The sequence below is a fragment of the Tachysurus fulvidraco genome, chromosome 26 (assembly GCF_022655615.1).
Source record: "Tachysurus fulvidraco isolate hzauxx_2018 chromosome 26, HZAU_PFXX_2.0, whole genome shotgun sequence".
NCBI classification, from domain to species: Eukaryota; Metazoa; Chordata; class Actinopteri; order Siluriformes; family Bagridae; genus Tachysurus; species Tachysurus fulvidraco.
In genome coordinates this window covers 1527893-1551868 of record NC_062543.1, presented here as the reverse complement: position 1 = coordinate 1551868, position 23976 = coordinate 1527893, and the positions used below count along the sequence as shown (strand labels likewise).

The 23976-nt window shown below is 41.3% G+C and overlaps 1 long non-coding RNA gene across 1 annotated transcript in view; it reads right to left on the bottom strand.

The window, feature by feature from the left end:
• Positions 1 to 23651: 23651 nt before the first annotated feature.
• LOC113645714 overlaps positions 23652 to 23976 on the bottom strand; it is a 2742-nt gene continuing 2417 nt past the window's right edge. The window contains exon 3 of the long non-coding RNA XR_007139673.1: positions 23652 to 23976. This exon is cut by the window's right edge and continues 63 nt beyond it. This is a non-coding gene — a long non-coding RNA (uncharacterized LOC113645714).

Here is a 23976-nt window from a genome sequence, read left to right as displayed (position 1 = left end):
TCTATGACACAGTTATGAGACAGTTATGACACGTTTATGACAGATTGACGGTTATGAATTTGCTATGACTCAGTTATGACACGTTTATGATGGATATGACATGGTTATGAATTTGCTATGACACAGTTATGACACGTTTATGACACGGTTATGACATAAATATGAATTGGCTATGACACAATTATGACACAGTTATGACACAGTTATGACACGTTTATGACGGATTGACGGTTATGAATTTGCTATGACACAGTTATGACATGGATATGACACGTCATATCCATGTCATGACACAGTTATGACATGGATATGACACAGATAGGACATGGTAATAACTAGTTATGACATGGATATGACACGGTTATGACACATTTATGACAGCTATGGCAAGTTAGGTAAGTTATTTTTATTTCTCTGGCTTCCTTTAAACTGATAATAATTTAAGCAGCAGGTCTGATTAGATGTTAGCAGATTTTAATCATACTGCAGATCATGTTTGGTTCTTCTTTTTTTTTTAATAATCTCTCATGTGTTTTGAGCTCTGAAGAACCCAGGATGTAGCGCATCATATTAATTTCAGAGGGGGAAAAAAACAGAGTTTGTGGTTTAGAAAAAAAAAGCATCTTGTTAACATGCTGAAAAGGAGCTAGCACTTGTGTTCACATCCTGATGGGCATCACACCCTGCAGCTAACACACTGCCTTTTAAGATGAAGTCTGCTTTCTAGCCTCATTCAGACGAGGTAGTTAGCGCATTAGCGTTATGCATGAAAGACTGCAATAATTAGCATGGACTTAAAAATAAAAAATGAGACAAAATCTTGACATTTTGACCCAATAAACGCACACCCTGCCTTTCTGAAAGACACAGACTCCGAAAAAATCTAATACAAAACTATCAAAGACCCCCACATGAACGTGCGCGATAATTCGGCTTCGTTTTAGCTTTATTAGCCTCCAGACTGGAGCGTGTCTCCGTATCTGAATCCCAGCCGCGCTAATGTTCCGTCCGTTTCCCTCGGGATATTAAAGCGCAGTCATTAGTGAAGATTCTGTGCCGAGATCATAAGTGCTCATAATTGTAAAAGTAATTGGTTACTAAGCAACTGTTTGAAGGTTTCCTTTCCTGTGTGTATTGGATGAAGGTGGGCGGGTGCAATGAGTCACACTTCCCTCTCCAGTCAGCAGCGCAAGTACAAATAGATTTTAACCATCAATCAAGTGGCTTGTGTGGTGTGGTTACAGAGCTAATGTGGCTAACAGAGGTATTGAGTTAGCATCTTGAAGAAAAAAAATAAAAAATAAAAAACTGTTGATTCCATTTAAAAACACATTCAAGTATATTTTAAAAAACAACCAAATATAAACCAGAGATTAATTATTTTCAAGCTGAACAGTAAAATCTACAGACTTGTGTCTCCACATTTAACTTGAAAAAATATCCGTCCACGAATCCGTCTCCGTATTTAACTCGAATCCGTATTCTTTGCCTTGGTATTGATATTTAAACTTTTATATAAAAAAAACCCTGAATATTCCACAGGAAGTTGCATCATCTGAATTTCCTGAAGATCATCAGAAGAAGAAAAGCTTGCATGTTTTTTTTTTTTTCATTCTTATGAGATCACTTCTATCCGAACCATATAAGAGATTTTTAGGTTTCCGTGTTGGACGATCCACAGCAGGAGAATCGGAGAAAAAGATCTCAGAAAAATTCAACGATTCTAACTCCACTATGGGGACACGGTGGCTTAGTGGTTAGCACGTTCGCCTCACGCCTCCAGGGTCGGGGGTTCGATTCCCACCTCCGCCTTGTGTGTGTGGAGTTTGCATTTTCTCCCCGTGCCTCGGGGGTTTCCTCCGGGTACTCCGGTTTCCTCCCCCGGTCCAAAGACATGCATGGTAGGTTGATTGGCATCTCTGGAAAATTGTCCGTAGTGTGTGAGTGTGTGAGTGAATGAGAGTGTGTGTGTGCCCTGTGATGGGTTGGCACTCCGTCCAGGGTGTATCCTGCCTCGATGCCCGATGACGCCTGAGATAGGCACAGGCTCCCCGTGACCCGAGAAGTTCAGATAAGTGGTAGAAAATGAATGAATGAATGAATGAATGAATAACTCCACTGTTTTACACATTTTTTTTTCTGAACCAGTTTGAAAAGCTGAGCTCAAACACACTGTGCTCTCTTTATTGTAAGCTAACAAATGAAACGAACAGGAAACATTTCTTCAGGGGCACTTTAACGAAAAAAAAAAAAGCGCAACATTTTATTCTCTTTAAAAGACGTCCACACTGCCGTGTGATTCCTCACCGCGACTTTGTAAATGACTGTAATTTGTATTCATGGAGCTGAACCTCGCCTTTGCTCGACGCCCAGAATAGGACATGTTTCATTCAATTAAACATGTTCGTCTTTGTTCTGACGGAGAGTCGAAAAAAAAACCTCTGGTGTTCCAAAGGCGAAAGTGAAAGAGCAATAACAAAAGAGAAGACAGTGGGATTAAATCACAACCTTCACTTTCACGCTCTTTAATATGGATGAGTGGAAGCTAAAAAAAGAACCAGCGTTTTGCACTTACACTTTTAACATTGTGGAAGTTTTAATCCCGCGTTCATGCCAGAAACAGACATGTACCTTTTGTCTCCTGGGGATCGTTGCTTTTGGAGGCGTGGCCTGTCTTTCCTTGCGAAGGACGAGTAGCTTAATTCTGTAGCTTGTGAGCTAAATGCAGACAAAACGTCACACTGATCAGTCGCTTATAACGACATATAATTTCGCTTCATAAGATTAGCAAATGGGGGACACGGTGGCTTAGCGGTTAGCACGTTCGCCTCACACCTCCAGGGTTGGGGGTTCGATTCCCGCCTCCGCCTTGTGTGTGTGGAGTTTGCATGTTCTCCCGTGCCTCGGGGGTTTCCTCCGGGTACTCCGGTTTCCTCCCCCGGTCCAAAGACATGCATGGTAGGTAGATTGGCATCTCTGGAAAATTGTCCGTAGTGTGTGAGTGAATGAGAGTGTGTGTGTGTGCCCTGTGATGGGTTGGCACTCCGTCCAGGGTGTATCCTGCCTTGATGCCTGAGATAGGCACAGGCTCCCCGTGACCCGAGAAGTTCGGATAAGCGGTAGAAAATGAATGAATGAATGAATGAAGCTAAATCTCTTTGCTGGATCATCAGAAGAGCTTTCAAAAATCTCAGCATCTGCAGGCAGATTTAATGGCAGGTCTGATATGACAGGAAACTTTTATAAGACAGGAAATAAATTTGACAATGTGGAACTGAAGAAAAGTCTGAGGAATCATTTGAATCATTTGAATCATTTGAATCAGTTGCTGGAATTTCAGCTCCGTGTCGTGTTGGTACGTTAAAACCCCGGCGTCGGTTCTTTGTTATTTTGTCACTTTTTTTATTTTTACTCTCAAACCTTATAGAACAAACTACTTTAAAAAAGAAAAAAAAAGCCATGTCAGCCGTCGAGTCCGGAAAGACGTTCTTCTCTGTTCTTCTTTGTTTCTCTGAGCTCTCTGCATGGTGTCACCATCTCCCAGAAAAGAAGACACGATTTATTCCTCTTGTAATCCAGACTGAAAAAAACCCCATCATCACTCAGTGTGAGCTTTGGCAGGAGGAAAAGGAGCTGGCGGAGTTTCCGGACATTTGTCTGGCTATTTCTTCTTCTTTTCCCCTCCATGGCACAGCTGGCCGTCGTCGCAGGGAGGCTGATCGCTCAGACGGACGCGATGCCGGCTTCACCCTGACGAAAGTCCGGCTTTATAAGTTGGGCTCATCTGTCTACATAAATTACTTTATACATCACTGATCCGCCGCTAAACCCAAGCCAAAGCTGTTTGGAGCAAACATAAATATATCCAGGAGGAAAAGTTCCCCGTATTCCGTAAGACTCGGGCGAGTTTCCGAGTACAGTATGTGCTTCAGATATCTTTATTCCTGAATGTTTTTGCAGCGTGTCCTGGACTGTTGGTGCGAGTCGGACCTTGTCAGAACCTGTTTGACATTTCCAGACACAAATCTGCTGCTGAGTTCCTTCTGGATTTCAGTAGAGAATTGGCTGAGATGAACACTTTAACACTTTAACACTTTAACAGATACATGGTGTAGATGAAATGTTACTCAGCTTTGTTTCTTTAGTCTCAAACCAAAAATTAACCCTTTTTTTTTTCTTATCAGTGTTGGTGTTGGAAATCAACTGATGGGACTTTTTCATTCAGTATAAAGAAACGTGTGATGTTGTGACTGAGTGAGTCAGGACTCTGTGAGTCAGGACTCTGTAAGTCAGTACTCTGTGAGTCAGGACTCTGTACTGTAAGTCAGGACTCTGTAAGTCAGTACTCTGTGAGTCAGTTGTTCTCTCAGTGTGTTTTAGACGTGTGTTCGTCCCTCTGTTTATAACCTTACACTGAATTTTAGTGTTGAAGAGAAAACTGAGCTGCTTTTTAGATGAACAAACACTCAGAGCTTCTCAGAGAGCAGAACTGGGTTTGATATCAACATTTACTCTGAAGATACAAACATCAGTGTGGAAACAAACGAACCGTATGAATCTATCACCTCTAGTGTTGTAGAGAAAAACAGAAATAGTGATGAAACTCTATAAACTCTTATAAAGTCCCGAGTGTCTACTTTCATACGAGCTTCATATTAACACCGCCGTGGAGTGAGACACGAGGAAGACGTTCGGTCGTCGACACGGACACGAGAAAACTGGAGGGAAAAATCACTCACCCTTTAATAATCTCTCACCCTTTAATAATCACTCAACCTTTAATAATCACTCAACCTTTAATAATCTCTCACCCTTTAATAATCTCTCACCCTTTAATAATCACCCTTTAATAATCACTCACCCTTTAATAATCACCCTTTAATAATCTCTCACCCTTTAATAATCACTCAACCTTTAATAATCACTCAACCTTTAATAATCTCTCACCCTTTAATAATCTCTCACCCTTTAATAATCACCCTTTAATAATCTCTCACCCTTTAATAATCACCCTTTAATAATCACTCACCCTTTAATAATCACTCACCCTTTAATAATCACCCTTTAATAATCACTCACCCTTTAATAATCACTCAACCTTTAATAATATCTCACCCTTTAATAATCACTCAACCTTTAATAATCTCTCACCCTTTAATAATCACTCAACCTTTAATAATCTCTCACCCTTTAATAATCACTCACCCTTTAATAATCTCTCACCCTTTAATAATCTCTCACCCTTTAATAATCTCTCACCCTATAATTAGTGTGTTCACTGATTAAGGTTCATTTTATTGAAGCAGTTTATCAGTTAATTCTGCAATACTGCAACCCAAAAACATACAGCGTGTTTGATTCACTTCCTGCAGGTGAGTCGACTCAGAGTCAAATGGCTTTATCAGTAGAGATCACTAGAACACGGACTGACATGATTAACTGCTGCAAATATTTGTGTCAAGTACAGTTTTTAAACTCATAGTAAATCCATTTACATCCAAATTTTGTCGTTTATCTCGTGAACGTTAATACTATAAGTGTGAGAAGTGAAAACGTGAACGCATCCAGTCAGTAATTTATTTCTTTATTGATCCATTTAGACTAAATTCCTCAGATACATCATTTAAGCTGTGAGTCTTAAGCCCTGCTGCACATTCGCCTTATCTCCCTCATTATCTTCTAGCCAATTTAATAAAGCCACAGAATATTAGCCATGTTATTAACACCGGTGTCCACCGGCACTTATGTTAGCTGAAGTCGTGTCTGAGGACTTTGACTCAATAAGTTCATTATTCTCAAAGGGGTTTAATGTAATTTACATGGAGTGTACAGTATACACAGTGGGTCTCGTGCCCAGATGCAAGAGAGAGGTGGGTTTGTCCATCTGCTTTAGGCAAGGCTGCAGGATCTCAGGAGCTCAAGGGTCTCACTGAGACTTCACTTTGTACAGTTGATGGTAAATAAACAAAAAAAGACAACTGTGTGTATGTCGGTTTGGTGTGTGCATGTGTGTTTGTGTGTGTTTGAGTTGGCATAGGTTTATTCTACTGTATGTGTGTTGGTGTGTGTGGGCGTGTGTGTGTTTGGTGTACAGTATATGTAGTGTGGGTTTGGTATATATGTGTTTGTGCTGGTGTGGGTTTCGTGTTTGTGTGTATTTGTGTGTGTGTGTATTTGTGTGTGTGTGTTTGTATATGTGTATGTACAGCTTTATCTCTGGAGACTCCTTCCATGATTATTAAATTAATATCATCTTACAGAAAACGTCACCATCTCGGGGATCCCTGAGTGCTAATTTTGAAATAAAAGAGCTGGCTGACTAGCATGTATTTCCCATGAACTCTCTTTGAGCAACCAGCATTAGGAAATGGCCAAATGTCTTCAGAGAAATGTTCACCAGAAGACACCAGATGAGAAAGTGGAGCCTTTAGGGGCAGCTGGATGTGTACAGATGTCCTCCTGGCAGCTCCTGAAGACAAACTGGTGTCCGATGAAATGAACCCCAAGAGCATGGAAGAGAGGAGAAGGAGAAGGAGGTGGAGATGAAGGTCCTGGAGACACCAGGATCTCTCCATGATGGTGGACTAGAAAGGCGAGAAAGGTCAAATCCACTGTTACAGTCCCTTTGATGGACATACTGGAATTCTGAGGCATTTTGATCCAGTTTTTTCTTTGAAAACATCATTATAATATTGTTTTAAGGCAATTTCCTCATCTTTTTTATTATCACGATGATAATGACATATTTAACTAAAAAAAAAAACATAATAAACAACAACTTTGTTGCTGTTAATGCTGATTAACATTCCTTTGTTCGATTAGAAAGAATAAAATTCACTGAAATCTAAAATCACTCAAAGGGACAATTCAAAGCAGCTTATTGAAGTAATAAAGATTGTTTATAAAAAATAAAAAAAAAACGAAAGAAAGAAAGACTAACGAGTAGCTTAAGGTTAGTGTTAGTTTCATCCTCGAGTGTGTTTAGCAGATTATGCTAAAGATTATGTAGCACTCTCGCTGGCTCGCGGATCGAGTTAGCGAGCTAAGCAAACTAGCTAAAATGTGTCGGGATCGAATTTCATTCAGACGAACACGTAATCGATGTTAAACAGCTAAGCGAATGAATTAAACTGATACAATCCCTTTACTAAATCTCCTTTAAACCCCGGATGCCAGATTTATTCCTTCTAACCTCCTTATAGGGTCAATAAATAGCTACAGTAGATAATTGATCTGTTTCTCAGTCTGACCTCAGTCTCAGTTTAACTGCCGAGCCGAGCGACACGGTTCCCAGACAGGATTGTTGACACCCAACTGACAAATGAGCCAAAATAAGAGGTTAACCATGAGCGCGCGTCAAAATGTCAGCTATGATGCTAACTCAGTCCACAGCCACTGCTGCCTCTTAAATTAGACGTAACCCGGTTTGAGCAACCAACCACCGGCCGAGCCGTTATTTTGGTCTCTGCGTAATTGGTTGCTGTCAAAGTGTCAGATAAAGCAGATTGTCGAGGACGAAGCGGCAAGGCTTTGCTCCCTTATTAACCTGGAGAACCACCGAGCAGACTGAAAGATAAGGCAACGAGGGAAGACGTGGGGACCTTCGAATTTGTACTTATTATCTGCAGAGGGAGAAGAAGCGGCCGAGTCGAGCCGAGCCGAGCCGAAAGGAACAGGCCTCGTAAATTAACACTTACAGTAACGTAAACTTTTACAGCTACAGTAACGTAAATTGTCATAAAGCACCAACATCCAAAACATGAATGAATCTATTGCATGTTTATATAAATTTATACGTCTTCCGATGAGTCAGAAAACGTATCTGAACCGAACAGATTGCATCTTTCTCAAGCCTTGCCAAACCCTAGGCTATAAGCAAGAGTCATGTCCGTCAAAGCGAAAACGTCTCCCTCCTTCAGGAAGATCATGATATATCACCTTGACATCATCAACACCAGTAAACAAACAGCTTATTACCAAAGGAAAAAAAATTATAAAAAAGGTTCAACACGTTCTAAGGTGAAACAGTGAAATAAATAAATAAATAAATAAATATGACACGTAGACTCAGCGGGTTGCCAGTGATTCATTTCTTCCAGCATGGCAGAATTTTATTTATTTATTAACTTTTTTTTTTTCTCGCCTCTCCTGGACAGATGGCTTGTAACGGAAACAGCATGACACCCGGTAATCATATGTGCAATAAACGCTGCTGGTTAAGATCCTGTGGATCGTGTACAGATGGCACTCAGTACTCGCTACCTCAGACTCCGTGAACGCAGGCTGAACTGTCAGTAGTTTTCAGTCCCCCACCTTCACATCTGATCAGAGCGAGGAAGTGGCACGTCTGGCTCTGCGAGAGCTTCACGTCACGCCTGATGAGGAAAACGGGCGCGGCGGAAACGACGGGGACGATTTATATGATGTCATTTTTTATTTAATTGAATTCGATTCAGGAAGTCGGTATTCTGTCAGAAGATATAGCTGTTGAGTTAAACGCCAAGGATCAGTTCATTGTCATGTTAATAGTTACCATCATGTAGCCACAACATTCATTCATTTTCTACCGCTTATCCGAACTTCTCGGGTCACGGGGAGCCTGTGCCTATCTCAGGCGTCATGGGGCATCGAGGCAGGATACACCCTGGACGGAGTGCCAACCCATCACAGGGCACACACACACTCTCTCATTCACTTACACACTACGGACAATTTTCCAGAGATGCCAATCAACCTACCATGCATGTCTTTGGACCGGGGGAGGAAACCGGAGTACCCGGAGGAAACCCCCGAGGCACGGGGAGAACATACAAACTCCACACACACAAGGTGGAGGCGGGAATCGAACCCCCAACCCTGGAGGTGTGAGGCAAACGTGCTAACCACTAAGCCACCGTGCCCCCTAGCCACAACATGTCATGGTAAAACATACGAGAAAGAAAAAATAATCCTAATTATTATATAATCAACAAATCAAAATGCTGCTTTGGGATGTGGCAACTTAATGTTTAAAGTGTTGGACTACTGATTGGTTGTGAGTTTAAATACCAGGTCCACCAAGCTGCTACTGTCGGGCCCCTGAGGAAGGCCCCTAACACTCAATTACTCAGATATATACTGTAAAATGACATTAAACGTAAGTTGCTTTGGTTAAGGACGACTGTTAAATCCTGGAAATGTAAATGCTATCAATTAAACAAGAATAAATTGTATTGAAATTCGCTAAAAGTCCAATAAAAGTTTTTTGTTGTTGTTGTGATCGTGAAGACAACTCATTTATTTACAGGTTAATTTTAATTCAAATGGAATTGACCCACGAGTCTCGCTAATCCTTTTAAACTGTATTTATCATTCAGGGTTTTTACAGTTTAGGAACTTAATGAGATCACAAAATATCGTGTCGATGCGAACAAGCACAAATTAAGACGTCATGACCTCGAGTTAGTTTCTTATAGTCTGCTTGAGTTGCTTAGCTATAAAAATGTTGAATAATAATATGCTTATAAAATTGTACTGCATCAAGTGCTATTCTAATCGCTGCCGGATAGTGACGGCGGAAGCTTGTGGTGATTCATGTCTATTTAATGAATAGAAACTTTTCTAGATTTTTCTAAAGTTTCTGTCATGACTCGCTGATTAAAATTCTCATCTTGTGGCTCAGCTACTCCGACTCCGGCCGTGCATCGGAGGAAAAAGATTATATTGCAGAAAACGTCAGAAGACGATCAGATCAGGTGGACACGCTGGAGATCTGGAGAAGTATGAGATGGGAATAAATTACATCCATAACAGCTTTCTGTTCTATTATAGATAGGATAGTCAAGAGACGCCGTGTTTTTGAAACAACGTAAAGAAAACAGAAAGTAGACATATGTCTTGGTTGATATGGTTGTCAAAGTTCATTCCTCATTTACCAGGACAGATGCTGAAATCTCTCACTTCCTCCCCGAATAGCAATTAAAAGCGAGATAAATGAAATCATCTGTCGAAGCCTCACAGGGGTCGGACGCCGTATGCTTACCGACAGAGATTAACCCAGATCTCCGAATCGGAATCGTATCAAGTGTTTGAAGCCATTGGTGACTTTTCTGACCCTGAACACCGACTGTGATTTTTTTTTCTTTTCTGCATTCCGGAAATTCAGTCATAGGATTCTAACATGGCACGAGAAATACTGCACGACTCAATCGACAGACACTAGGAATGATCAAAGCGCCACCATTTTTTATCCACATGCAATCGAGTTAATGAACGGAAGTTAATTGACCATCTGTCTGTTGTTTGAATAATGGATGCCTGATGGACACGCTCCGCCGAGAGAGAGCGAGAGAGGAGGAAAAATGTGTTATTTGGCCATCTGAAGGCTGAAACGCTAAGACAGACTGATGGGGTGATGGTCACGTCAAATGCTTGGCAGGAGAGAAAACCGGACGTTTGATCAGATAGCTAAAGTCGGGTCGGTGAGGACAAACGAAACAGGAAAAGAACTATTCAAGAGATATAGAAAATTACATAACCTCCCAAAATTATTATATGTTGTTTATTCAATTTCTTGTAGCATGAATATCATATGGGGGGAACGGTGGCTTAGTGGTTAACACGTTCGCGTCACACCTCCAGGGTCGGGGGTTCGATTCCCACCTCCACCTTGTGTGTGTGTGGAGTTTGCAAGTTCTCCCCGTGCCTCGAGGGTTTCCTCCGGGTAATCCGGTTTCCTCCCCCGGTCCAAAGACATGCATGGTAGGTTGATTGGCATCTCTGGAAAATTGTCCGTAGTGTGTGAGTGTGTGTGTGAATGAGAGAGTGTGTGTGTGTGTGTGTGTGTGTGTGTGTGTGTGTGTGTGAGTGAATGAGAGTGTGTGTGTGCCCTGTGATGGGTTGGCACTCCGTCCAGGGTGTATCCTGCCTCGATGTCCGATAATGCCTGAGATAGGCACAGGCTCCCCGTGACCCGAGAAGTTCAGATAAGCGGGTAGAAGATGAATGAATGAATGAATGAATGAATGAATATCATATAGCACAAAGAATATCATGTGTTTTTAATCAACTGCTGTGGAACTACAAAAATGTGTCACCGTCAAACAGCACAACTAAACGGATCAATATTCAGTGCACCAACAACAGAATAAACCTCAAAGTTTTCTATAAATTTATAGCAATTTAATGACAAATGAAAAACGAGTCAGACTAGCGAACTAGCTGCTGATGTTTAGTAAAAACTTTTCAATATAAGTCATATGCCCTTTTATCCAGACATTTTAATCTCATTTTTTATGCAATTGAGGGTTAAGGGCCTTCCCCAGGGGCCCAGAAGTTGCAGCTTTGTAGACCTGGGAATTAAACTCACAACCTTCTGATTGGTACTCCAAAAATTTTACCCCTCACTACACATCAATACAGCACAATAGATCTGTCCAGGTCTAATCAGAGCTCAGCTTTGTTCTCAACAGCCAATCCCAGTTCACCAGTGTTCCCATCTGCCACTGATCAATGATCAACAGTGTTCAAAATGACCAATCACTGATCCTCATTATTCCCAACAACCAATCACTGATATCTATTGTTTCAACCAGTAAAACATCCCAAGTCCCAATGGCCGATGATCGCCACTGATCCTAACAACCAACCACTGATCACCGACGATCTCAGTGGCCTAATCATGGATTATGACTTTCCCCAACAACCAATCACTGACCCCTACTGACTTCCAACTGCTCCTTATAGATCCACAATGCCCAATCACTGATCTCTATTGTTTCAACCAATAAAACATCCCAAATGCCAATGGCCGATGATCGCCACTGATCCTAACAACCAATCACTGACCCCTACTGACTTCCAACTAGTCCTTATAGATCCCAATGAAAGTGAAAGTGACGTGACGTACGGCTAAGTACGGTGACCCAAACTCAGAATTTGTTCTCTGCATTTAAACCCATCCAAAGTGGACACACACAGCAGTGAACACACACACACACACACACACACACACACACACACACACACACACACACACACACACACACCGTGAACAAACACCCGGAGCAGTGGGCAGCCATTTGCGCTGCGGCGCCCGGGGAGCAGTTGGGGGGTTCGGTGCCTTGCTCAAGGGCACCTCAGTCGTGGCCGGCCTGAGACTCAAACCCACAACCTTTGGGTTACGAATCAGACTCTCTAACCATTAGGCCACGACTGCCCCTACAAACTAGGCCACAATTGCCCCTATAGGCCACGACTGCCCCTATAGGCCACGACTGCCCCTATAGGCCACAACTGCCCCAATGCCCAATCACTGATCCAAAATTCTTAGTATTTTGTATTAATGGAAGCAATTAATCCCATTCTTACCCATATACTTTGTGTCAATTCCCCAAATTCCCTCTACAATCGCTTCATAATAGAAATGATAGAATTTTTTTTAATCCATAAACGATTTCTTCGTGGTGCCGTAACCAAAGACGACCCGATTCCTTGAGAAACAAATTCTGATCTATTCTTTACTACTCGTTTAAAACTCTTCAGAAAATCTTCCTGCTTCCTGTAACACATCTTGATATGCAAATAAGCACGACGATGATTTGATGAATATGCAAATTACCTACGATTAATATGAAGCCAGATGGTGTGTTCTGGTGACTTTTTTCAGCATGCATTAGCTTCCTTTTCCTGACTGTAATACACAATACTATACAATAATATACCATAAAGAGCTAAGAGTGAAAGTCTGGTTTGACGAGATGTGAATCGTGGAGCAAGGAGGAGAGCGTTAGGTAAGGTTTAGTCCCCCTGGTGACATCACACCTCATTTTACGAGGTTGGCATGTGCCAGTGGCTCGTGGCCCATGTTATTTTCTATCCTCTTTATCACAGCTGCTAAAATATTCATGCTGCTCAATTTAATCAAGTTCATATTTCATAGTCTGCTGAGTGTCATTCTCTGGCACAGAATCGCTCATACTGTATCCCGAATCCCACCCAACACCGGCTGACGTCGTTTCCTTTGGCAAACCGGGTGTCTCACCTTCTTTTCTACAGGATCCCTGTTCCAGTGTTAGCATAATTAGCTTAGCTCAACCTGCACCTCCTTCTCAGGTGGTTGCTTTAATCTCTCTTTAAACTAGCTGCTCGGTGTGCCATCTCCTCCATTAGTCTTCATTAACGAGCCATTTGCCTTCGCCGAGCCATCGTTGTCTCAGCTTCTGTTTCCATTAGCTGTGTACAACCGGATCGGGGCTCCACATAGACCGCTGGAGTCGAATTAGATCATAATCTTTATTTTCTCAGCTCAGACCCATCCCGGCTGGCTCTGGGAAGCCTCCATTTAGTCACCTGCAGTGACGGATCTGACTGAGGCGATAAATCATCGCAGCTTAAATGAGTACAAAGAGGCTGTGAAGAGGGGATAGGAGATTCTTTGCTTAGCATGGGCTAGGTTTCTGGATGTGTATTACTTTCTGAGCGTAATTCTCTCTCTGTCTTTCTCTTGCTCTCTCTCTCTATCTATCTCTCTCTCTTTCTTCGATTAGAAGAATACAAAACGAAAAAGAATTCCAGTTCATTTCTTTCGTACTTTTCCAATTCTTTGCTCTCTGCTAAGCTTTAGCTTTATGCTAACGCTTGAACATTCCACACCGCTACAGGGTTTATTGGTTGGCATGTTGATGGTTTTACATCCAAAGGAAAACATTTTGTTTAAATTTCTCTGACCTTTTCTTTCTAATTGTTTAGCTAGTGTAGCTGAGACAGCAAATTCATTTGGACAAATGTTCATTTTAGTTCATTTCAACTCACACTAAAACATGCTACATGCAGGTTTATGGTTCAATCAATCAATCAATCAATCAATCAATCAATCAATCAATCAATCAATCGATCGATTATAAACAAGACTTTACATTTCTTGGAAATTACATCAAATCAAATTTAAAGCAATGTAAAATACGTGAAGTGCATGAGATTTATTTATTTATTTATTTATTTATTCCATTTTCCCTTCCTTTTTTCTCCATTTAGACAAACCGGACAGAAGACACGGTTAACCGCTTGAAAAAGAGAAAATCTGAAAAGCAACCTGAGCTTATGACAAGAATAAATGTTAACTGTGTGTTATAAAAAAAAATAAAAAAAACTTCAACCACAAGCTTGTCCTCCATCCAAAATTCATGCAGTTTTTTTTTTAATTCACTGACCCTGATGAATCTATGTATGATGTTCTGCTTTGTTAGAGAACCCATTACGAGTTTTCTAGCCGGAGCTGAAGTCGTGTGGTTGGCCTTCCTTTGCTTTCACAACCTCTGCAGTAATTTTCAGATTTTTTTGTAGCTCTAAATTATTGACATTCATTGATCTAAAGTAGGTCATGGACGTTTTGCCAATTATTTTCTATCGAGCTCCGGCTCAGCCGATATCTTTATCTATTTCCGATGCCCCATCCTTTACAGCTCTGTATATGCAGATTGGGATCCTTGTCAAAACATTAGCTCCATTTTGGAGCTGAAAGTGATGATTTATGGTTATTTACAGGTTCTGTTTCTTTTAATACCAAAAAAATGGACGCTACTAGTCATCCGTTGATCTGTCCGAACTCAGAAGTATTAGATTCCTAGAGAAAAAGAGTTTAATCAAAAGGGGTTAATTGGTGCTTCAATTAATCTACAGTCTCAGGAAGTCATCTATCATACAGTTTGTCTATTTGGACATTCCTTATCAGGGAATCTACATAGAACCCCTTTAAGAAAAGGGTCCAAATGGAACCTTTAACAAATAGCCAGATGTACTGTAGCGACTTTAAAGGTTCTCCAAGAGTAACAAACTGATGAACCCATGAATATAAAAAGCAACTGATGTTCTCTGAACATCTGAAGAGTTAGAACATATAAATGTAGAGCAAAGCAAATGATGAATCAAAAGTTACATGTAAAACCTTTAAAAGTTCTTTAGTTGTCCTTGAAAGGAAACCCATAATATCCCTCAGTAGAACCCAACACTGGTTTCAGTCTCAGAGAGGGAACTGTTCAGAAAGCACAGAGCCTTTAACTACCCAAAAAGCCTTGAGGGTTCTCTAAAAAGCCATCTTTCTACAGCAGTTTCACCAGAATGCTCCAGGGTTCATGGCTATTTAGGACCACGATAGATAACAAACAACAAACTGTATAAACTCTTAAGAATAAGGTTATAGCTAGAACCTTTAAGAGTTCTGTGGCTGTCCCACTGAGGCCGGCTTCACAGTAGCTTCCCAAAGCAAGTCCACTTGAAACCCTGTCAGGTTCATATTAGAATACTTAGAGAAACAAACCGAGGAACTTTTAAACTATTCGGTGGAACCTTATATAAGATTAACCAAGTTACTTCTGGAACCTTGAGGCTTAAGCAAGGTCTTTAACCTCCAGAATGCAGCAATCAATATCCATAGTGTTATAAACTCTTAGAGAGGTTAAAAGGGTTAAATCTATAACCCTTAAAGGTACATTAGTTTTCTCTCTCTCTTTTTTTTTTAGATGGTTCAATATTTGATTGATTCTTCTTCATGTTTATGAAGCTCCACCTTCAGGCTGTAATACGGTCTAACTGTAAAAGTCCAACACCCCCACCACCACTAGCATCAACAACAAAACCACCTCCACCACCACTATCATCATCATCATCATCATCATTATCATCAACAACAACACAATTACCTTAAAGGTTCTTAAAGTTTATCTGAAAAACTGATCTCTTTAGGGGTGCTAAGTGGAACCTCTTTTTTTTTAATTAAAGCTGTCGGGATCCACTACTCCTTCCTAACCTCCACCATCGACAACATAAATGTCCAGTGAAATGATTTCCAGCTTGCAGTTAAAGATTAGATCTGGTCGTCTCTCCTGCTTTTCCAGAAGACTACTTTCCATTCAGATCGAGCACCGGCCCGGTTCTATCAGAAGCGAGTATCTGTAAGCCGAGAACTCCTGAGGTCGAGGTCTAGTTCGTGTATTTGCTGTAACTTTTCACTCCTTCTTGTTGTTAGGTCTCTGTTGTCTGAGTGCTGGGACTTTATTTCTGGCACAGCTACTGAAGCACAAAAAAAAAGGGAAAGAGCAAAAAGCATTCGCCCGAGAGTCCAGAGATTCTTTGCACTCCAGTGGCTGCTTTATTGGCGGGTGTGTACAGGCTGTTTGGGCCGGCACTCGGCTCTGGCCGATAATGCTTTGATAAAAGAGAGAGAGAGAGAGAGAGAGAGAGAGAGAGAGAGAGAGAGAGAGAGAGAGAACCAGCTATCCGAAAAGGTTGACCATTCTTTCAAATCCCATCAGGCTTTAAAAGGAGAATGTCATATGTCACATCTGGACACGGTCCCTGTATACAGTCCTGTGATGGGCTTTGTATAGAGATGCAGTGATGATGTAATATTTTTACACATGTTTTTACACTCGCTGATATTAAACCGATACTAAAGCCCTATTCGGACAGGATTAGTTTTACGTGGGGACGTGGAGTAATGCGATTTTACCTCAGGACGTCTGTAATATTAATTGGCCAATTTCCACGGGACAAGACATCTCAGTAAAACTAGCAGAAGTGGGAGGGGTGACTCACTTTACGCACAACAGAAACCTCCTTGTCGTCATGTGCGTATGACGTCGCTTCCTGTTAGAACGTGCGCAAACAGACAACATGGCACCTCCATGATTGCAAAACGCGCCAAAAACTACTTTTAAACAGGAAATGACGGAATTTTACTGTACATATTTACAGCAGGTCTATTCGGACAAGATTAGTATTACCTGAGGTCATTTTTCCGAACCTTTTTACAGAAGGTAAAAGTCGCCGTAATCTTTACTGACATTGTCCGTGATGATTACCGAGATGGCACATTCGGACGTGACTAAAATCACAGAGAAGCTCTGGTAATAATTACTTTACCCCCCACGTCCCCACGTAAAACTAATCCCGTCCGAATAGGGCTTAAGACGCTAAGTAAAGTTACGTGACATACGGCTAGGTAAAGTGCACACACACACCGTGAACACACACACACCGTGAACACACACACACCGTGAACACACACACCGTGAACACACACACCGTGAACACACACACACCGTGAACACAGACCCGGAGCAGTGGGCAGCCATTTATGCTACGGCGCCCGGGGAGCAGTTGGGGGGGTTCGGTGCCTTGCTCATGGGCACTTCAGTCGTGGTGAGACTCAAACCCACAACCTTAGGGATAGGAGTCAGACTCTCTAACCATTAGGCCATGACTTCCCATAACTAGGTAGTATTAATCACTCATGGAATATTTATTTATCTGTGTTTATAGGCTAATAGGCTTGTCTAACTTTAGCTAGGTGATTTCAAATGATGTGCATTAGCTAGCATCGTTAGCTTAAACCACTCTGCAAAAACATTTCTCAAAAGATATTTTAAAGTAAAGCACATCGTGGTTCTCCTTTTTTACCAATGACCGATTGGGGTCGAATATCAAGAACAAAATATGGAACATCTGTTATCGTTTGAACTCACAACACATGATATGTACACGGTTTATCTCACGTTAGCATGACATCATACCGTACGTTTACATTCAGCGTTACTGGTACCGAGGTCTAATATCGCTGGATCAGATACTGGAAAAAGAAAACACAAAACAACTAATCGAACTAAAGTGCTAATAATTTGGTATCAGTAGATAGCCACGGTAAGTTACCATGGTAACAGTTAGCAGCTAGGGGTTTGGCAATACTATACAGAGTTATTTTCAGCTGTAGCTTCAGTGCGTACGCTTCATTCGGCATTATGGAGGGAATAATATTTGTTCTTTGTTCTTTGTCTATACTTAAGTATTAATTTACTACTTACATTGTTATTTAGACCTTCGGATCAATTATCATCGATATTCTGCTCCGCTAAATTGCTAACATCGACTAGCTATATTTAACTGTGTTATTCTTTGCTAATGCAAGAAGAGATTAGAACCGATTCCTACTGACTATGTTGCTATGTGCAAATTGTACATAACTTTTAACTATAACGTTTAGGACTTTCCCAGCCCTGTGTAAATGTTTAAGTGGTTCGAATACGAATGATGTCATAAATATTTGCATAACCGCAGGATTAAAATGATCTACTGTAGTAGTGACAACGTGGCCTTCGAGTACGTATAACAGGTGCTAAAAATACGACATGCTTAAGGTCAGAACAAGACCGTGTGGATGTCACGGTTTTTCTCAAAAAGAAAAAAAAATGCTCACACTTTCACTCCTCCAACTTTTGTGTTGATAAAAAAAAAAAAAAAAGGTTATAAATATTTCATAGCATCACGTCGCAGCAGCCTGTCGCTAAAGGTCAGACACCTGAGGTTTCTTTAAGCTCAAATAACTGTGAGAGGCCAAACACTTAGTAAAAGTGTATTGATATAACGAAGCTCTTTCTGTGTGTGTGTGTGTTCGTGTGTGTGTGTGTATGTGTGTGTGTATGTGTGTGTGTGTGTGTGCCTCAAAGCCAGGCTTTTATTTCTCCATTGGAAATGATAAACGAAGCCATTTTAAGTTACTGCCACTCACCAAGGTTAATCATCTTAGCGGTGAGGACAGAAACGAAGCTTAAGTATTTGTGTTAATCCTGTGCAATGGAAGAAAAAAGGAGAAAAAAAAGTTTAATGGATCAGTAGCAAAGCTCGAGCTACATGTATATGATTTGTGAATCACGAATCAACTCTTTTCTAAATGACACAAGTACTGTAAAAACACATCTCACAGTCCATATATGGAAATATGGGTGTGGCTATGAGTCTATGTATGAAAGTGTTTGATTATAACAGAGGAAGTTAATAATGTGTATAAGTTTAATACATGAGAAATAAATAATAAATACAAAATAATTCAATAATAAGTAAATAATTTTTTGAAAAATAAAAGGGGGCACGGTGGCTTAGTGGTTAGCACGTTCACCTCACACCTCCAGGGTCGGGGGTTCGATTCCCGATTCCACCTTGTGTGTGTGGAGTTTGCATGTTCGCCCCGTGCCTCGGGGTTTTCCTCTGGGTACTCCGGTTTCCTCCCCCGGTCCAAAGACATGCATGGTAGGTTGATTGGCATCTCTGGAAAATTGTCCGTAGTGAATGAGTGTGTGTGAGTGAATGAGAGTGTGTGTGTGCCCTGCGATTGGTTGGCACTCTGTCCAGGGTGTATCCTGCCTCGATGCCCGATGACGCCTGAGATAGGCACAGGCTCCCCGTGACCCGAGAAGTTCGGATAAGCGGTAGAAGATGAATGAACATTTTGTTTGTTTGTTAAAATTAACACTTTTTGCTTTCTTCTAATAGACATTTTACACTAGTACCTTTTAAAGCGCCTTAAACCTATTAATATACAGGAAGTGTGTTTGTGCCGTTACAGGACACCGGCGTGTGACATCACAGGGCTGAGATTGAAACACATCCTGTGGTCTTGTTTTGTTTATTTTTTCATCAGAGACATGGCCAGAATCCAAAACTTTATTTCCCATCTCGCCCCCGGTCCCCCAGCACACCACCCCACCCTGACGGTGCGAGTAATCAGTTGCCAAGGAAACGGCACATGACGGCAGCATCGTCCGTCGGGAACGACAATACCCCGGCATCTGGCAATCTGTCTGCTGAGAAAAAAAAAAAATTTATTTAATATCTTTGTCTCTTTTTTCCAACTTCCCTGGAGTGACAGAACAAAAGCTGTTGCGTTGCCAGACGTGTACAAAATCACAAAACCTCATGTCAGATGTGAGCTTATAGCAATGTTCCTTCCTGCATGTGTAACATATGTACAGTAAGTAATTGTTTGTTTGTTTGTTTGTTTGTTTGTTTGTTTATAGGATCTAGAGGCGTGATGCATTCAAGCCCAAAGACAAAGTGACACTTCATTTATTCCCTTATTAATTCTCATGCTCATTTATCATCAGTCATAATTTATGAGTTTGCTTCTTTTCGATATAACGCCTGTCTCCTAGCACTGACTGATTTATTTAATAAAATCTCCAGCGAACATCTTCATATCGAGAAGGAAATCACTGCAAATAGACACGTGATGAAATCTAAAATCCACTCAGCAGAACATCATGGGATCTCACCATCGTGCTGGAGGTTTGCAAAAATAAAAATAAAAGCAAAGAAAAAAGTGCACTTTATAGTTATTAGGGTCCATTTGTTGAATCAAAACAATCGATCCACAAACCAGAAAAGCAAAAAGGGTAAAAAAAAAAAAACGCTGAGAGGCGTGTGGGAAGAAATGAGTCAAGCAAGAAGATGGAGAGAGCTTCAAATAAACACTCCGCAAATAGAAACCTCGAAAGACTTTCACTTCTACTCCTTGGCTTCGGATATCCGGGACGCACGTTTCTGCGTCATCTGGCAGCCAGAAAAACAGATGTTCTGATGATTTATTAACGCATTATTATCTTAGAACCTTATCGTTCGCTCCTACCATCCAAAACATCCGTCAGTGAATATTTTATTTGAGGAATCAATATTTTAAAGCCATTGAAGTTCCTCACGGATTCCACGTGAAGTCCACGTTTTTAGAAGGAACGGCTGTGTACGGAAGTTACGACGGTTCTGTCGCTAATATTTACGTTTCTGAGATTTAGCGGACGTCTTTAATCCAGAGCGATGTACAAAAGTGCTTTAAACTCTTTATCGGTGAAAACTCCGACACTGGGTCACTAGGACACAGACTTAAGATACCATCGACCTAAAAACTCTGTTAGGATGAAGTACAGCATCTGTGTAAAACCATAAATAAAGTGTTTGAGGAAGATGAAGGTCTTCACCCGTTGTTTAAAGACGGTCAGTGACTCGGCTGTTTGGACATCTAGACGGAGTTCTTTCCACCACTTTGGTGCCAGAACAGAGAAGAGTCTTGATGTGTACGTCGCTCTTACCCTGGGAGATGGTGGGACCAGTGGAGCAGTGCTGGTAGATCTGATGGAGTCAGGTGCAGTGTGAGGAGTGATGAGAACTTTGTGGTGAGAAGAAGTTGGTCTGTTTATGACTTTGTAGGCAAACATCAGGACATGTTCAGCTACAGGAGCCGGTGGAGGAGCGCAGCAGTGAGGCGGCGTGGAGAACTTCGGCAGTTCGAGAACGTATCTTCAGGATCTTTTTGCAAAGGACAAATTGTGTTCAGAGGAAGATCTGACCGAGAGAGCAACGGTAGTCTCCAGTCTCCAAATGACGAGGGACCGAAGAAGCACCTGAGCAGCCTGTGTGAAGAAAAACAAGTGAATGCTTTTGATGTTGTAGAGAAGAAACCGACATGAGCGTGTCACGTCAACAACACGTGAGGAAAAGGACAGTCGATTGTCTACGATTAGACCGAGGTTATGAGCACCGGCTGAAGAGCAGATCAGATCGTTGTGTAGGTATATCACAACATCATGACCTGGAGACGAATCACCTGGAATAACCAACAGTTCACTTTTCCTGGGATTGAGCTTCAGCTGATGAGCCGTCATCCGTGATATACCGTATGTCCGCCAGACATGCTGAGATCTGAGCACAAGCTGTGGTATCTGTGGGAGTAAAGCAGAACATACCCTAGGTTGTGTATCATCAGCAGAGTAGTGGTAAGAGACCCCATGTGAGAGAGTACCAAGTACTGAGCCCTGAGGAACACCAGTGGAGAGTCTGCGTGGAGAAGATGTTGCTCTCCTGATTTGAGTGATGTTCCAGGTAGGAACCAAAGCATTCCCACACTGATCTGCAAATTCCAAGACTCCTGAGGATGAACATGAGAGTCTTGCGGTTGACCGTATCAAACGTCGCTGGAAGGTCGAAGGGGATGAGGACACACGAAGCTTGGCTGATCTAGTAGCATGTAGTTTCTCAGAGACTGCCAATAGGGTAGAACGGAAAAGAGCGCGTGTCACAAATTATGGAATTTCTATTAATATGAACTCTAGTCTAGTATATTGTTTTAGTCCTATATACAGTATTTTGGTCAGAATTAACAAATTTTGTTAAAAAGTAAGCAATCGCTGAAGGAATCGTAGGAGAAAGATGTTTCCTTGTATTAAATAAACCGTGAGGAATCGATCATGTCAGTAAATCTGGAGTTCGGTATATAAACAGGACAGTGTTTACGCTTTATTTCTGTCCGTGAAATGATATTTATTCTGTACTCTTTCACCAGGAAAACCTCAGACGTTTCTACAGACGGTTAAGAAATCCAAACAAGAAACATAAGGAAAATAATTACGAGCAATTTCCTCAGCAATATTTCTCACTTACCCTCAAAGAGATTTTTGGCTTGGCTCGAGAAGAATGTCAATAATCCCATTATTTTTTTTTCTTTGCTTAATGTCACATATGCATCAGATAGTGAGAGTTTGTTTGTACTCATAACCTCCCAGTTCACCTCATAATCTTAATTAAATCTGCCCAAAGCCTGAACCGCCGTCAGCTGAGCGTCCAAATCTCAATCAGAGCGAGTCGAATCCCTGAACACGGACGCCGAGGTAAACACTCCCCACAAAGGAGACATGATTTATGACAAGAGAGAGAAGAAGAGACGGAAAAAATAAACGTTCGGAAGTGGAAAGATAAAGGTGTGCTGAACACGAGTGTTCTCGCGCAAAGTAGACAGAAATCGTTAATGAAGGCGAGCGAAGGATCGAGCAGGAAGAAAAAGTCAGCCTTAAATTAACCAACAAACAAAAAAAAATGGTTTGATTTATTTATTTATTTATTTATTTATTTATTTATTTCAGCCTGGATCCGAATCCTTAATGTCACTTTACATACAGTAACACCAGGATGTATAAATTAAACAAAATGCATTTAATTATTCTTTATGTTTAAGCTACTGGAGTAAAGACGGTGTAATGCCCCTTTACCACCGAGGCAGTTCGAGTGCAGGTTCGGAGCCTAATTTAGAACCAGTTCTTTCTGTTTCGACCGCCAAAGCACCGGCTCCGAACCAGGAAAAGTGGTTCTTAAGTAGCACCAAAATGTTGCTGGTCTAGACTTAAGAACCGCTTGCGTCAGGAGCTGTGGGCGGGACTACTGTTAGTGCCTTTGATAATGTACCTTAAGTATACTAATGTTTAATACACTTTTACTTTACCACGATATGATACATTATCAGCACACATGATAGTAGGTAGCTACATGCTAAGGCTAACTTTTTCCTTAGGTTAGGTTCACAAAGCCATGAGCATTAACAGTAAAGCGACATCCACCATTGTTGTTGTGTTTGTGTTTGCCGCTGCTGTGCTAACGTCGCTGGGACAGGTGACACGTATACAGTGACGTCACACTCTGCGCTGTGATGGCTCTCTAGCCGGTGGAAAGGCAAACCGGTTCTTAGAAGGTTCTCAAGTGGAACCAACTTTGAACCAGCACCAGCGCTAGCTCTGAACCAGCACCCGGTTCTTTCCTGTGGAAAAGAGGCATAATAAGAGAAAATGAACAGAATGCTAACCTACTCGAAATAAACCACTTTTAATCGTAATCACTTCAACGTTACAACTGATTCGAGTAAACAGAACTCGTACGGTCTGCTCTAGCGAGATAACAGACTGAAACATGAGCACAATAGTCACAATCTGTTGTCCAATCAGCAACCAGCTTATTGCGATGTGCAGTAAGGACCGCCCCTTTTCCTTTCTTCTTTCTGTTCAGGTTTTTGGTCTGTTTGTGCCTCTTGTATTTGTTTGATTTAGATTTTTTTATGTGATTCAGGTTTGTGTATAAAGCTCAGTTTTAATTAGAAGAAAATGTTAATTGAAAGCACTTAAAAAAAAATAAAAATTTAAATCTTGGCACGAAAACAAGGTCAAAGCAGGAAAACATGATCAAAGAACAAAGGCTTGGTGTCATCAGAACTCAGAGAGAGAGACGGACAGAGAGAGAGAGAGAGAGAGAGAGAGAGAGAGAGAGAGAGAGAGATTAAGTACAAAGGAGTGTGATCTGACGACTGGCGACTGTGAACCAGTGCATTATGGGAAGTGGAGTCCGGAGCGGCCG